The following is a 12291-nucleotide window of genomic DNA, read 5'->3' on the forward strand; positions in this document are numbered from 1 at the left end:
GACATAATGTCCCATAAATAAATCCCTAGAAGTTTCGGATCGTTTGGAAGCATCGGTCAAGGCATATTTTGGCTGCCAAAGAATATGGATGATGGTTCCCAATTTGTATAACTCTTAGACTAAAGGCATATGAGGCCTCATATCTGCAAGGATACACCTTGTTGTGACATCATTTAGTGAGGCTTTCTTGTACTCCATCTGTCAAATACTTTTTATCCTTGGCTGGCGACGGATTCAAAAAGACTTACCACACTACATCAAACTCCTCCAATATCATGTGGTATATAGGCCACGGGATTATATGTATCCCAAAGTTTGTGTCGCATTGATATGGCATAATAGTCTCTTATCATCGATCATTAGTTACTATGTAAATGTGTGACTGACGATGGATTAGGAAGTGTATCATTCCGCATTAGATTCCTCCAATATTATGTAGATAATAATATATGAGCCTTAGGAGTATATGTATCCTCAAATTTGTCTCGAACTGAGATGGTTTGATACCTTCCACTATCATTGGTCGTAAGTCAGGATATATATAAATGGACTGACAAACATGACTTTGAGGGAATACTGGGGCCTTTATATAATGATTTTTTGACATATCATATTCTACATATCACATCAGGAGCTTATCTTTACAAATATCTTCAAGAATCATGCTCATTGAGCTTGCATTTTTTATTCATTATTTATTAAGACATTTATCCGACATCAGTTAAACAGTTGTCTCATAATTTATGCCTTCAATTCATCAGGCGCATGTCAAAGTGTAGTTAGTCTCCTATGATAACTAAAAATACACCAACACTTAGCGAAACCAACAAGAGATTGAAGGACTAGGAAGTAGAGAGTGACTCTGAAGATCAATGTCTGAGTGAAGCAATTCAAGGAGGGAAAAATTCAATGGGAATTCAGCAACTACTGTCAAGGAAGTATTAGATACCAACCAGGGGCAAATAAAATCTAAAAATATCTTAGATTGGAACCTCCATGCTACCGCAATAAGAAAAAAATACCACTGACTCTTCTTCTTCTCCTCCTCCTTCATCTTCATTAAAAACACAAAAAAAGAATAGAGAAAGAGTGAGAGAGACAAAAGGGACCCTAGGGCAATAAGAAAAAATAAAAAATTCCCTCTCTCTAAAGCCCCTTCTCTCGAGAATTTCTTCTTCTCATTTTCTCTTCCTAAGTTAGAATGATATCAAAAGCAAAGAAAATTGAAGGCATCAGTCCAAGTAAACCTGAAGATCCTTGACTATCTGAACTTCAAACGAGTGCTAGTGGCATAACGAAATTAGAAGTCCAAGGATATTCTGAGTACTTAGGGGCAGTATCTCATGTCATCCAAGACATTGGCTCGCTCAAAAACTTCATAAAACTCTCCTTTGACTTGCGACACAAGAACCAAGATTAGAAGATGAAGAAGTGCTCAATCATTTCTCATCCTAAAATTTCAAAAATTTCTCTCTTTTCAACCAGTTTTTTCAAAAATTTCTCTCTTTTGAAAACAATTTCCCTTGTGTTCACCAAATTTCAAAAAATCTTATTTTCTTTATTAAAATCATATGCCCAAAGCACCTGATTCTGTTTTCCATAAATTTTCTTTCTGTTTTCAAAGCTGCTAAACATGGTTCTCAAAACAAAAGAGTTGGATAGCCCATACATAATGTTACTACGTTTTTTGCCTTCTTAGAAAATCTATTTGTAGGAAAAACAACTTTGAGGTTCCCAAAAATCTCAGCCTAAACTTGTGCTCCTCAAATTTAGAATCAAAGAAAATAAATTCGATTAGCCAAACTTTCTCCACCAATCAATTATCTTCAAAATTAAAATCCCATTCAATTGAAAACTAGGCCCAACAGTAAAGGTCTATAACCTAAGATGACTACACTGGCATCCCAGGTAACATTGTGGTCGCCTCAACAAGGGAAAATTGCCAACTCAAAGATAAAACAGTTCCCCTCGACTGCCACTTCATATACAGATTGTCGGAGCCCTTGCAATGGAAATTAGCTACCTCAACCTCAAAAACAATGCAGTTCGATGTCTTGTGGATCAAAAGAATTTATTGGGGTACCACCTTCCTAAAGAATATTGGTCATTCAAAAGGCTGACCCCTCATTTTTCTTTCCATCATGTCTCACATACCTACTTCCTTGACATTCACCCCATACCCCAATTGAATACCAAAGAGAGGCAACTATAGACATTCCCCTTCCCCAGAAATTCTAGCTAATAGAATTCCCAAAAGCTCAAATTATGAGTCCTAAGGACCACACTAGGCCCAGTGAACCTAGACCCCTTAGAAATGTCCCAAAGTCACCCAAATCCTATTTTAATACGCCCAAATTGTTATCTTAGATAACCCTGAGCCTTATGAAGATAAAAAATCTAGTCCAAATACAAAACAGACGGCTAGAAACCCTAAACATAGATCATAAATTCCAAGCTTTGTAGGTGTCACACCCCAAGAATTTACAATACTGTTATTCCTGAGATGTGATAGTCAAAACATATATACATCTCTTGATAGGACAAATTTACAGTGGCGAATTCTTACAAAGTAACAAAAAAAAGCTTAGGCACAACTATAATATCTTCCAAAATTGATCTTGGCGAGCAGTTAAAATGAAACCGCAGTTATCTTGAAAACTATTTACCATAGTTTGATGAGTTTGGCTACTCAGTAAGGATCATCATAATCCTAAAAATAATCATCGATGAAAAATATAAACAAACTTTCAAAATGGAGGTCAATTAAAAACAATGCAAGCACAAGTATTTATAGATAACAATTTCACTTTAAAAAATGCTCAATTAAACATAATCCAAATGATTGAAATGCATATAACATTTTAACGGCAGTGCATAATTCAAAAGATTCCACAAAATTACCCTACTGGCGTCCCAAGTAAGTAACCTATATACCCCATCAGCGTCCTGATGGGTCCACTTAATCCATATCGGCATCCCAGATAGTTCCACTTAATCCCTGCAGGTCTACTTATACCTCACCGGCATACCGGATGAGTCTACTTTATCCCTACCGGCGTCCCGGATAGGTCCACTTATACCTCACCGGCAAACCGGATGAGTCCACTTACATAATTAAAGTATTTCTAAATCTCTTTAAACATTCGAAAGCAGCAATATCATGTACTTAACATATCACTGAAATCATTAATATGAATTTCACTGAAACGATTAATAACAGTCACTTTCAATAACATTTCAAAAATAACCAATCAAATATTTTGGGCTCAAATTTAGAAAGGTAGCAGTTCGTAAAGACATTCTAGCATAATTGCCAGTTTAATATGTATAAAAAAACTCTTATGGAATTTCAAGAATACGGAATTATCACAATTTATGAGATATCAATTCGCAATTAAACATTTCACAACAATGCTATTATCAATTGCAAAAATATCAATTTTCAAATAATAAGACAGTCATTGCAAATGAAATTTACAATGTCTAAATATTCAAAAACAGTAGAAAGAAATCTCACAATTTTACTAGCAACAGAAATATCACATTTATTTCTAAAATTTTCTAACAATAGACAAGAAAAATAAATTTATAAATAAATTTATTTCTAAGAATTTATAGCATTTAAAATTTCTAATATTATAATTTTATTAAAAAGATTATTTTTCAAAATAATGAGGTCATTTGCGCATAAAATTTATCGCGCTTAAAATTCATGATAATAAGCAGAAATAATTATTTCATTTTATTTTTAAAAAGAACGGATTATTTTTCAAGATAATGAAGTCAATTAACTAAAATATTTGAGAGGGGGCTAAAGAGATAACTCAAAATTTTCTAGGATAGAAGTTCTCACTTCTCGTATTTAAATTATTAAGATCCTATATTGTATTCTTTTATTAAGTTACACCTCTCACATGAGGTGTAACCGTTAAATTACACTTTAAACGCTTAATGCCCACGTCCTTTAGTGAACGTGGCAAGAGCAAGGCAGCAAAAGCTTTAAATCAAAAGCTTTTGAAAATAGTGATGGTTCTTAAGGACCATCATGTTCATACGAACCATCATTTATTAAAAGTTTTTTTTCTTTTTTTCTTTTTTTTTTTTGAAATTTTAAAATTATTACTGTAAGCTACTCAAAAGTAACTCAAATTTGACCAAATATGGTTCTAATTATAGAAAAAGTCACCAGCTTTCTAACGGTCCAAAAATTGCATGAATCTTACTTACGATTAAAAAGTTGTGACCTAAATCAAATTGTTCATAAAATAGAGAGCTTGGTCCATAATCACGAGTCTATGTACTCGCGCATGGACAGCACGAGTCGTGGCCACTCCTGCATGGCCAAACCTCCATGACTCGCGCGTGCCCAGTGTGCCTAAGACAAGTCAAAGCATTTAGAAGCCCGTGGATAAGGCCTTCTGAGGCAGTTTTTGGACGGGACAAGGCCAAAAAATGACAGGTTTACTCCGTTCGAAGTTGGAATCCTATTTCAATTCCTAAGAGTTCAACATATCCCTAGGCTAGATATTTATCAAACCCTCCGAATAATTCTAGAAAATCAACCGGAAAATCCTAAAAAATTCCCCTAAGTCTAGAAAATCTTAGAAATTTAGAAAATCCCTATAAGCATAGAAATTTAGGAAAATTAGGAAATTCTTTCTAAAATACTTTAAAAAGGGGGAAAATCTCAAATTTCCTAGAAAATCAGGAAAACCCTCTAGAAAATAAGAGAAAATTCCTAGAAAATCCTAAAAAATTCTCTTAGGCTCTAAGAAACGTAGGTCTAGGAAAAACCTATGCTAGAGACCCTAAGCCCAGATTCTCCTAAAATTTCTCTACAAAATCCCAAAAATCAAAATCCTAGTAACAAGATCTCCTAGATCCAAGACCTTTAAAGCCACGCTTCAAAAAAACAAGAGAATGCATCAAAAAATGTAAATCAACCTACGATCTTGATATGGGCCCACCCTTTGGGTTTCTCGGATATGTGACCTTTCTTTCTTTTTTGATTTAATTTATTTATTTCTTTATTTTTCTATTTATTTTTGGATCTCTTAGTTTACTTTAGAATTTATGGCTTTTTAAAAATCTAATAGGTGAGATTTACAGCTGGCACTACTAGTAGGTCTAGAAAAGGGAAAATCTATCAAGATCTACACTAGTTTTGGATCTACAATTCGAGTGGCCTAACTTCTCTGTCGATTCATGACTTTTTAATCAGTTTTGCATGAATTTAAGTTTATCTCATACAGGGTTTGGTGCAGATTAGCGCATAAACAAGCTACAATGCTACTATATTTTTAAAGGACTTAATCTATTATTCTATTTATCATGGACGTATTTATAGATAGGGCTAGGAGGTGGGGATTGTGTGGATCATGCGTAGGAAATAAGGATAATTTCAAAGAAGAGGGGGTCCTTTATGTTAGGAAGGAAAAAGTTTATATAAGGTCTAGGCTCTCAACAATCAAATTAAAGCACACCTAAAAAGTTAATGTTTGATGTCAAAAAATCTTCAAATCAATCATCTCAACCTCCAGATGTATAGACATGAAAAAAAGGATTTTACATCTGGGAAAGTATGTATCTTGTAATGCATTATCTTGGTCATAAATTTTTAATAGATCTACTTGATCTCATTATATTTGAAACTTTAAATTTTAGAACTACATATGAAAATATATTCTGCAGCTATCACAAAGATTTTTGCTACTGAAAAATGATCTTTTAACACTATTTAGAGGTTCGCCTTACTTTTTTTCAGGGCATCAAACTTTCTACAAACGACACCGAAACGACGACGGTGTGATTCAGTTTAGTGTAACAATTTCTTGTTCCTGCTGGATCATATTGTTTCTTTTGCTCCTTGGCAAAACATGGAATATATTAGGACCCCCAAATTTTGGGGATGTAACTTCTTGAACCCAATGATTGAACCTCCTATTTTCGAACCAAGGTTGAATAGACTAATTTGTTGACAGTAAGATCCAAGTGTTAAAGAAATCACAATTACATTTCTCTTCCGAATGGCCATCTAGTGATTATTTGTAAAAAAAGTAAAAATAAAAAAATAAATAAATAATGTCATCTAGTGATTCTTAGCTGTATTTTAACATTTTAGACAAATCAATTTCCTCCCAAGTGGCACTTCCCTTACGATGAAGTAAATGTACAGTAACTGTTTCGATGGTTTGTATACTTGCTATGTCCATGCCCCATATAGTTGAAGAAGCATGAAATGAACGATGATCTGCTTTCCCTTTCTTTTCGTTGTTTTGTCTTTTCAATCATAGTAAGTAGGCTAGATAGTAGAAGTCAATATATAGACGGCTACTTTTCTTTAATCTGCGCAAGTCCTCTCTTTCGTTAAGATCGACGGCTGTAATTGTCAAGGTTCACCGCATGCCGGGGACAGGGGGTAATATCGGACGGTCGAAATTTCACCGTACCCTTTAACACGTGGATGGACAGGCGGGACGTCCACCTCGGCGCCGATTGGGGGTAAACCGCCGTTATTTTATTAATATCTTTGGAACATTTTAGCCCTCTACATTAAACCAAATCCTCAGGTAGTCCTCGAGAGACCTCTATAAATACCAAGCTTTTCATTACCTCATCACCACCACCTTCGCTCTTAGCCTCTTCATTGGCTCCTTCCTCTTCTTCCAAATATCTGTGTTTTTCTCTTCTGTGAGTGATAATGGCTCAGATTAGGGTTTCTGGTTTGGCCATTCTGGCCATGGTTGTGCTCTCTAACTGTGCAGCTGATGCTCAGTTACTGCTGTGTGCTCAAGTTAATGTACTCCTTCTCCCTTGTCGGGCCAGCATTCTTGATTCCACCATTCTTCCGACCTCGACCTGTTGCAGCAGCCTTCAGGCCCTGGCCATCCTCTCTGTGGGTCCTCCTGACCAAAGGAAGGGATGCTGCCAGTGCTGCAAGAACTACTTGCTGAGCCTCAACATCCTCATCGCCCTCAACCTCTTCAACCAATGCAACTGCAACCCTGGGTTCCCCTTGGACCCCAACTTCGACTGCAACTCGTAAGCAAACAGGCCTGCCTATGGGACCTCCTCTCTGCCTCTCTTTTTTGGTGTCGTCAACGGATAATAACCTAATGCGTGCTTCTTTTTGTGCAGGCTGTGATCTCGATACCGAGGACTTCACCGTGCTTGGTTCGGCGAACCGGCAACGGGCTTTCTATGGGGCGCCTGCATGAGTGTGTGTTTGTGTTTTTAATCTAGCCTTCGTTGTGACCCTTCTGTTCTTACTACTCTTTATGTATCTCTACTAAGGTTTCTAAGAAAATCTCCATGCACGTGCGTGCATGGCATATACGTGAAATAAAGGCGCTTTTTAAACTATCTTTTTGAGCATGCAATGCTTACATTTGCACTTATGTTGGTTGGAATCTATAATTATGTGTTTGATTGGTGTAAGACGCTGCTGGCGAAGCCATCTCTTCTACCAAATTCGGAAGCTGCAGCTTCCATTCGGCACCACAGAAGCTGCTGCATCCAAATTTCAGCATTAATTTACAGAGTTTCGGAAGGAAACCGTGAATTCTAGTAATCAAACGTGCCTTAGGAGTTTCACGAAGTGATAGATAAACAAATGGAGTATGGTTTAAAGGCTGCTAAATTTCCTAAAAAATGTCAAATACTAACTGTGATTCTCATGACTTCAGAAATTTTTTGAACTTATAGTTTATTTTCCTTTTTAGTCTATTTTATTTTATTTGGAATTGTTTACAAAGAGATTATTTACTTTTTATTCAAGAAGGTCACAATTAATCGTATTCATTAGATGTCAAATTGTATTACTAAAAATAAATAGCCTCTTTGTATACTTTTCTAATTTTATAATTATGATAGGACAATATACATTCTACCACACGATAACACGGCAATAACTACATGTCAATGTGGATAAATAGGAATCATGTAAATTTCGGAAGTGCTTTGTGGAACAGCCAGTTTATCTTGTACCAACAAGAGGAGATCTCACGTACAAATTTGATATCAAAGAGACTTAAGTGTAAATTTCATTAGACCTCCATTTTTGCAAGTGTAGTACGAGATTTTGGCCCTCATGATATAAAGAAGTAAAAAATGATGTGCTGGAATGTACAAAAGTATAAATCAATTGAAATAATTAAACATAAAATCGACATTCAAGTTTTGAAACCTAGGACCAAAACAATTGAAAAAGGGTGTGGTTATAAGGTTAGCTATAAACAATCAAAATAAGGCGTACGTCTAAATAGTGTTGAAATATGATATTTTAGAAGCAAATATCTTTCTCGCCAGATAATTTATTTTCATATCTAACTACAAATAAATACTTAAAGATAATTAAAAATACTTAAAAATATTGAAAAATTAACGGCCCAGATAATGCCTTATATGATGCACTATTTACCAGACTTGAAATCCATTTCTTTCCTGGTCTATGCACCTCCCACTCGAGATGATCAATGAAAGGGTCTTTCGATATTGAAACAACCTTTGAGGTGAGCATTAATTTGAGTGTTTAGGGCCTTAACCTTATATAAACTCTTTCAATTAAAAGTTGTACAAGGAATTGAATTTGGGAAAAAAATAAAAGCAGCAGAGAGACCTGTAAGGGGAAACTATGGCGAAACGTTTAATTGATATTGTTACTGGGGATAGCAAATCGTAAAATAGAAACATGGCCTTAACTATTACAAATGTCAATTATGTTTTACATATGCAGAGCCCTGATTAAGAATGTTTTACACATGCGAAGTACATTGAGATAGAAAAAGGAGAGGGGCACATTTAATTTTTAAATTGGGGGAGTTCTGAATTTCAAGGATAAATGGCTGGAGAATCACACCCTACTCATATCTTACTGTCTAAAACTAGTTTTTAGCTACAATTTTGGGCATATGGCAATCAATTAGTGATGCGTTTAAAAGTCGCCAATGGGCCCTAAGAATTCTTAACAACCACAACTTCTCACCAGCTACCCTTCGGTGACGTGCTTGCAATGACTTTCAATAATCTTGACATCATCAAGGAGCAATCTATATATATATAGTTATATAGTTAGTGTGGTTTCTATAAGGTTGCAACCTTAAACAATCCAATTAAAGGCCACACTCAAATTTTGTCATAACATATATTTTTAAAATATTCTTAGGATTATTTCAAAATCTATTTTTATATCTAATTATAAAATTTTAAAATCTAAAAATGATTAAAATCAATTAGATCTATAAATATATAAAAATCTTGAAAATAGATGGTCTAGATAATGTATTGTAAGATGCGCTATTTCTGGGACTCAAAATACGTTTGTATTTCATAGTCATATATCTCTATGTCGAGATGATCAATTAGATGATTTTTCAACATTAAAATAACATTTTCCAATGGATTTTTTAGGTGCATCCGTAGTTCTACATTTTAAGGTTGCAACCTTTTATATATATATATATATCAAGATTCAACTCTAGAATCACCCTTGTCAGATCAAGGGTGATTCGTAAATCAGAGAAAAGAACACTGGTGATCCAAGGCCCAGTTCTTTTTCTCAAATCACTACCAAAGATGATTAGCAATCGGCTCGAACAAGTCCCGAGTACTTTGGACGAGTTGATTTTTTAAACACTGATAATTACTTTAGAATTAAGGCAAACAACAGTAAGTGGTCGATACTCGATACCTGGAGCGATGGGTTTACGTCCAAGGGCACAAAATAAAAAATAAAAGTTGAAAATACATGAAGAGAAGGAAAAAAAAAAAGCCAAACTGAATAATGCAACGAGCACATATATTATTCTCCACTGGGAGCATATTGCATTTCCACTCTCACTCAAACCACCTGCTTAGGAGAATTTTCTTAGTCTACCCTTTTGGAAACACATAATAATTACTAGATGATTATTTTTAAAAGAAAAATTGAATTTTAAATTTTATGACACTTAGATCTAGTCCTTCAAAAATGGGACAATCTCTACTTAATCTTGAAGCATAAGTTTTTTTATCATAGAGAGTTGTTTTGGGACAATGTATGGGCTACAAAGATTACATCCCCAAATTTGAAATCCAAAAAGTATTCATAGCATGTATTTTGCCTGAGGGAGAAAATGGATAGGATACACCATGGGAGGAGGAAATCTTTTCACTAATGCAAAAATTTAGTCTTTTAAACAAAATAAAATAACATGTGTATTATAAAAATGATATTTTTACTTATTTGTAAATCTGAAAATTTATCAAATTACCTACAAGAGATGTACAATTTCTCACTTAGCCATTATTTTTATTTAATTTTAAAATAACTATTAAAAAACACATGGTCTTGAGTTGGAATAGATGCAATTAGCCACAATGTTAAATATTTCATATCTTATAGATATTTTGATAAATTTCTCTTGAAAATTTTTTCATTTTCTTTCAAAATAAAGCCAAAAGATTTTAGGCTCCTACAGGAGCATACCATCTAGTTAATCCCTCTAATAAAACCCAATGCAGAAGTATCTTAGTAACCAAATTTTGGGATGTAATCCTTTCCATCGTAGAATATCCTAAAAAAAATTCAAATCGCATTCCCTATGGGCTTGAAGTGAATAATGTATCCAGATTGAATATACACTGTCCAATTTTTGTAGGTCAGACCTAAATTTTGGAGAACTCAAAATCCACATAATGCTTTTAAAAATACTCGATTCTTAGGCGGTTCTCAAAACTTTCAGATCCAAAAATTCTTACCATGTAGGTCTTATGCCCAAGTGAGTAAGTTTATTGTACCACCATGGGGAGCATAGTACATATGGTCTCAAATAAATGATGGCCAGTAGTCCATGCATGACTGCCAAATTAAAAAATGGCAAAAAAAACTCATGTTCTTGGCGTGCAAAGTAATCCATTTATCCATAAATTAGTAAAAAAAAATCCATTTATCCATAAAACTAAGTGGAAAAAATCTAAAAAGAGTAGATGGTCCTGCAGAGCGAAAGCAAAAATTTGCACCCATGAGCAAAATAGCAGCTAGAAGTATTTTCAGGTTCTCATATTTGAACTATTCAACCAAGTTACCAATGTTTAAGACATCGTGCTTTGTTTTTTAAATTTAAAATAGTTCTATATTGAGAGCATAAAGTATAGTTTAATTTTATTTTTTATCTATATATCTGATTAAGCTTAAATATATTTGTACCTCTCGCTATCATATACCTATAAAATCTGATCTGAAAATAATTTGAAATAAATAAGATTACAAAAATACCTTTGAATATTGTAGGGATGCATTTTAATTATTTTTAAAATATTTTGTATAGGTGCGTGATGGTGAGAAGTAAACACATGTCAAATATGAGCTTAATTCAATGTATATAAAATAAATAAAATTAATTAAAATACAATTTATGCTATCGAAAGAGGGACTTGTATAAAATATAAAATAGACGAGCCCATTTTTAAAATTTAAAAATAAAATAGGATTTTTCTGTAAATTTCTGTAAACAAAAAAATTCAATTTGTAACCTGGAAAGTTGGGACCATATAAAAAATCACAAATTAGGGTTGCATGTATATCATCAAATTTTTGGAGAGTCAACCTTACGTACCTAATCCTTATATTTTTTCGTCTTAATATATTCATCCGCTGATTCTATAATATATTACAAAATTTCAGACAATAATATCCTCCAAAGTAGAACAGTTACGGGGCGGGATTCGATATGGATTTTTGTTTTCACTTGAGCATGACATATAAGGGGAGGGGGCCAAATGTAACTTTTGATCTCACAGTAGCAGTGTTATGTAAGCCCAATTTTAGAATGGGTGAAAGACCCAGCTAAAGGGAACATTTCCAAACAAAGGGAAATGATCCATTGTATTTTAATTGGTACGGGCTTGAAAATAAATATAAAATATATATAATTTTTAACATGAAGACCATGAATATTTTTTTTAAAAAAAAAACTATAAATAATAATTATATTACAAAAACATTTGGAGTTTTAGTTACATTTGCTTTTAGATATACCGCCTATTTACATTCATTTTAACATGGATGCTTTATACCTCTGAATCGCATATTGTAGAAATGCGGTCCACCCGAGTGAAACAATTGTTCATTTTACATACACAGTATCACAGTGTGTCAAGAGTTTCCTTTTATCGTTTGTTTTAAGAAATCCCATTTTACTCCTCACCAAGCTCCCAATCTCTCTTTGTACAAAATCCCATTTTACTTTTTTCTCTATAGCGCACCATCTCTCTCCCTCTGTAAAACTTTCTTTTTCCTCTCTCTCTCTCTAA

The 12291-nt window shown here is 34.0% G+C and overlaps 1 non-coding gene across 1 annotated transcript; it reads left to right on the forward strand.

The window, feature by feature from the left end:
• The first annotated feature begins 6618 nt into the window (after nucleotides 1–6618).
• LOC18442742 (uncharacterized) lies at nucleotides 6619–7365 on the forward strand. Its single transcript, XR_016057785.1, has 2 exons — nucleotides 6619–7041; nucleotides 7138–7365. It is a non-coding gene; the product is annotated as an uncharacterized LOC18442742 (transcript).
• The last annotated feature ends 4926 nt before the right edge of the window (nucleotides 7366–12291 follow it).

The sequence above is a fragment of the Amborella trichopoda genome, chromosome 6 (genome assembly GCF_054954075.1).
Source record: "Amborella trichopoda isolate Santa Cruz 75 chromosome 6, AtrichopodaSantaCruz75HAP2 v2.0, whole genome shotgun sequence".
Lineage (NCBI taxonomy): Eukaryota > Viridiplantae > Streptophyta > Magnoliopsida > Amborellales > Amborellaceae > Amborella > Amborella trichopoda.